Below are 5,690 nucleotides of genomic sequence, written 5' to 3' on the forward strand. Positions count from 1 at the left end.
AAGGCACTTTCATTGGATGTTGTCTTTTTTAGGTGGTACTCCCCAGTTGCATGCGTTGAACTGTATTCTGTTACTGATGTTCAGTGTAGAAGCTGCATGGAAAAAAATCTGCTACAAATCTGTCTTGTTTGCCAAGAGTCTAAAACAGGCTGTAAGGCCCAGACTCCCTGCCCACATATTCAAGCCATTTCTTGATATCCATGTCAAGACATGGCATGATGAACTGTGTACTTATAGTTAAATGAATTGGAAAACCATCTGAGAAATAAATCCCCTAGAGAGGAGGTTATAGAATCCATTCCCATATTAAAATCAGCCATGGGGTTTTTAGGCTGATGTTTCTGCTCAGTCTGTCCGTAATAAATAAAAAGCGTAAAAAACTTTCAGAAACCGGCAGACAAAAAGAAACGTTTAGGTTACACAGGCATCGCAACCTAACCTCTGCCTGATCGCTGTTCTGTCTGCCCTGGTTTGTAAACAGTCAAAGTACAGTGTACAGGTAGTCATATAAAAGATTACACCTTCACTGGTTACTAGAGACTAGAAAACCTCACAGCTCAGGCAAGAGGGTGGATCCAAAGCCCAGCTAAATAGGGAGGCTGATCAGTTCCTTAGTCATCAGCTGGACATGATCAAAATGGAAGGATTAACTCTAGCAGTGCTGAAAGGAAGTTCCCAGAGTACTAGACCCAATACACAAAGGGAGAGAGCAACGCCCGCACCTGCTCGGGACAGCGGTGGACTCAGACCACCAGCCTAACAGGTTTCTTTACTGAAGAATTAAAATGCAAACAGTTCAGGACAGGTCATACTTGCAATGGACCGGCTGATGTTACACAGAAATCTAGTATCCTCAGATGTTACAGTTTTCATAGCTGCACAGGTAATCACAGGCCAAAAGGTGTCTCATTAAAATTGTTGAAGCAAACTTTCCTACTCTGCACTTTGCTAGTTGACTTGTACTTTAGCATCCCAGTGTGTGGTGTAATACGTTAGCATAAGCAATATCTCCCAACCTTCTGCTACATTATTTGAACAAGCTGCTAATCCACTCTTCCACCTTGCAATATGGAAATCTACACAGGAGGCCCAAACTTTGTGGTGTGTGTTTAGGCACGGAAGGCTTCTCCTGAACATGGTAGCCTTAGAGTCCATAAAGTCATTTTTAAGACCGATCACCTCTACAGCTCTTTCTCTACACCTCTCTTGCATCGGGCTCGCTTTCTGGAGATGTTCTGGCTGTATCCTGATTGGTACAAGGGCCAGGAAGAGCTGCCCTGTCAGATTCACATATGCTTCCTTCTCCTAGACCTAAGCTGGAGTAGGCTACAACAGACTAACTGGAATAGATTGACTCTAGAATGTTTTGCCCTCTCTTATATACAGGCTGACACCAGCCAAATCTAGTAGTGGCTAAAGACACGGCCTGTGATTACCATGTGTTTATAGAAAATATACAGTAAATGCAAACATATTTTTGGCACTTTGCAGTATAATGCGACTCATGGAGCAGGATGCTGCAGTAGTGGCCTGATGGATCCACTGCAGTGAAGTCCAGATCCCTGTACAAGGGTTAAAGAGTGAATATGAGGGGTCCACTAACCTCTCCCTAAAGACCCAAGGAGAGGCCCCGAGCAGCACTTCCGCATCTGCTTCGTAACAATTTCCTTCTGCCAAGCTCCTGGAAATGGACTATGGACACTGGACATCTGTGGACACTTGCACTTATTTCTCCTATGGAATGCCATCAACTCCCTGCTTTATTGCACTTTGGAGGATTAACTTGCACTGCAATGTATGCTATTGTGTGTACTTATACTGTTTTATATTGTTGAACTGCATTGATATGTTTTTGCAATACGGTATATCCTGTTCATTTGTACTGTTATTACACTCTAGCTACACTGCACTGTGGAAGGGTTTAAATGTACAGTACAGCCAGCTAATACTAAGAGGCTTTTTGACTTTTACCTATGCAAAGTTTTGGAGGGGGAAAAAAACAGACACACTGACTTTCTGATTGTCTGGTTTAGCTCAGTTGTGTATGTCGAAAGACTTGTTTATATCTGGAAAATTGCTTTAGCATTTGCATAGCCTTGAATTAAAGCTCTATACAAATTTATGATAAACAGAAATTGCAACAGTGTTTGTGCTTTGGCTGTGCTTCTTCATTTTACCCTTACCTCTAGAAGGTTGTAATATAGCTAGAAACTGTATATAAGAAGAGAAGCCAGGGCTGCATTACAGCTCATGCTACACTAGGCCCTGGTCGTATATGCCCCCGTTAAAGGTACTTTTACGCTTGACAATTACCATCATGTTTTGCTGCTTTTTATAGAAGTGTAATAATAAAGTGGTCAGTGTTAACAGAGGAGAAGATCAATGATAAAACTGCTGTTTATCACTGAACATCAGTGGGGATGTGGTTACATGAATTAATTGTGCCAGCGCCACTCATTGTTACATAGCGCACAGCCGGGTCCTGGAAATCGGTGGTGTGGACTGTGTTCTCCAAGGCTCATTTGCTCAGGGCTAAATAAGACCCCTGGATAATAGCTCATACCATGATTGGATAACAAACATTGTTTTCTTATAGCCCCATACCATGACTGGACAAAATCTCCATACCATGACTGAATGATACCACCATACTGTGACTGGATAACACTGCCATTCCATCAATGCCTAACACCGCCATACAATGACTGGATAACAGGGTATAAGGAGACACAGTTTAGGGTTTAAGGTGGCACAGTACAGACTATGATTAGGGTGCAGAGTACAGTGTATAATACAGGGGCAAAGTACAGGGTATGACTGGGGTGCTGTGCAGGGTATGATAAGGGGCAAAATGCAGGGTATAAGAGGGCATAGATACATGTTGGGAAACACAGTACCACCTATAAGGTGGCTCAGTGCAGGGTATAATAGTGGGGCATATTACAGGGTATAAAAAGCACAGTACAGATTAAGGGGCACAGTACAGGCTTTGTATAGGGTATAACAAGGGGACACACTACAGCTGGTTCCCTGATAGGGAGTTGGGATTTATTATAAAAAATGAAAAGAAAAAAGTTTAAACTCTCTCACAATGCCCATCCTGATGGCCCCACCCTAGGCATGTGTGCTTGAGTGCCTAATTAGAAATACTGTCCTGATCAGAACCCCAAGTTGTCTGCAGATAGGGACCAGTGCTTAATAGGAGAGACTCTGCCAGACCGAATATGAGTGACCAAAAGAAGACATTGAGACGGGGATACTCTGCCACAGATCCTGGGTCACCAGCCCTATGACCAGAGAACCGGCTAGACAACTGAGCCACAAACCCTGGGCCACCAGCCTTTGGCCAGGGAGTTAGCTTTCTGAATTAGAGAAAGAGAGAGAGAGAGAGGGAGAGGGACAGCTAGCTCAAGCCTCAGACCGAATTAGTCAGTTCCGTGCTTTGCCTGTGTTGACTTGTACTTGAGTTCCTCCAGTAAAGAAGCACACTGGTTTACTGCAAACATTGACTCTCTGGAGTTATTTCCCATTGGGGTGCACCATGCCTTACCAGCAGCAACATATAGTGACACCTCGGAAGTGTTTGGAGGACCCAGCGTAGCATTGGGCCCACCCCAAAACCTGGCTACGGCATACTGCCTAGAAAAGAAAAAAAAAACACAAGATGTTTCTATAGATTTTTACAGTAAAAACACCAGAATAAATCTATATGTAGAGAGGCAGGGTCTCATGGATTTCAGACAGCTTTTGCTACGTATTTGCCACGGATATCATCCTATATGGATGAAATCTGCAGAGAACCTTATGTTCTCTTCTGGGTAAAAATATTTTTTGCAGCGTGTGGATTTGATTCAATCTCATCCACTTTGCTTTTATTGTACGTTCACATCCACACCTGCCAAACATTGGAGCAGTCAGTTCTGCCTTAAAAAAAAAAAAGCAACAAAACGAGCAACAAAAAACACGTGTATGGTGTGCACCATCAATTCGGTTCTGGTTGCGTAACATACTGTAGCTCACAGAGCTCAATCTCTTTCAAGTCCATGGGACTGATCTGCAGTACCACACACAGCCACAACCGTATGTATGGTGCTGTTCCTGGGTAAATAAAGCCACCTGGTGGTTCAGCTGAAGGGCCCTGCACTTTTGCATAGGTGTCGGATAGGCCATCAATATCGCAGTTTGCGTAAACGACATAAGAACTAATGGATGGCTGCGAGGCATTCTAAAGGATACAATGTGTCATTGCCCCTGACAAGAAGCGTGACTACACTTGAATTGTGTTGTGTTGCATTGTTAAGGTGACTGTATTAAGGAAAGTTTTTTACTTTGGTGATATATTGTTTCCAATTCGATCAAAATGATAGAGAGAATAGGTAAATAGCAGAAAAGCATGGAACTTTATAGCTGCTGATAAATGCAGGCCTGTCAGCCTGGCTGATGATGCCACAGGTCCCTCTGTCATGTCATGTGACCTTTAGAATATGGTGATGTCACAGGGCCCTTTGTGACATCATGCAACAGTTAGGTTTAGAACTCTGCAACCTGAATGGCAGCCATATTTCTTCATCGTTTGACTGGTGAAGGCGACTTTTGCTAGTGCTTGGCAAGTTTTTTATATATTTTTTCAAATATAAGACCAGAAAAGAAGGCCTGTTATCCAAGCCGTTCCAAGTGTCATCCCGGAACGTGCTGAAGGCAGACAGGACCTTCCTCAGCCCAGCATAACATCTAGGGGCTGAATATGGAGACTTCCAGGAATCTTCCAAAGAAAAGGAAGAGGAAGAGAAAGAGGAGAGTTCAGCCGCCAAATAAGAGGAGGAGAATAGTAACACCGGAGAGGGCAAATGATGGTGGCAAAGAAAAAATGATCAAGGCTTCAAAAAGACCTGGAAGCCCTATACAGGAGAGTATCCAGAGAAAGAGGAAGAGGGGAGAAGAGATGGGGGGAAAAGCTGATGACAGACCCAGCACGTCCTACAATACTGACATGGAACAGCTGTCAGGTGAGTGCAGATCTAAGTTTCCTAGAGCCAATACCCCTTAATGTACGAATTCATGGGATTCTCCACTTTTGGAGAACGCTAATTATGACCAAGATTACGAATTCCTTTCTTTGCTACCCACTAATGTAGTTACATTGTATTGTAATGGCAAAAATATAGAAATATTAAATCTTACGGTATCTCTCCTGTCTCCACCAGGGACAATCCCAGCAGACGCCCCCATCCTTGTGACTGGACTGGAAAGCTTCACCTTCCATAAAATCCTTGGAGAGGGTGGTTATGGTAAAGTGAGTATTTGGAATTCTTGGGACTTCTTCCTCATGTGTGTCATGTGTGTCGCAGTAATATCACTCTAGGGATGTCAACGCTTCATGTCTTCTCATCAGGTCTCATGGCAGGACAGGTATTTCTTCCAGTTCTAATGCTCTGTCTCCTACAGGTCATGCTGGCCACACATCCCGCCTGCCAACAACAACTGGCAGTGAAGCTTGTGAAGAAGAGGGTCCTGCTTCAGGACTTTAAAGACAATGTCCTGATTGAGCGACAGGTTCTGGAGGTGACTGGGAAGAATCCATTGTTTACCCATGCTTATGCCACCTTCCAGACCGAGGTAAGAGTCTGATCCATTATCGAGGCTTGATCAGTGGGTTAGCTCTACCCGACCCAAACTGAGGAGGCTGCAGG

Source organism: Bufo gargarizans, chromosome 3, assembly GCF_014858855.1.
Source record: "Bufo gargarizans isolate SCDJY-AF-19 chromosome 3, ASM1485885v1, whole genome shotgun sequence".
Lineage (NCBI taxonomy): Eukaryota > Metazoa > Chordata > Amphibia > Anura > Bufonidae > Bufo > Bufo gargarizans.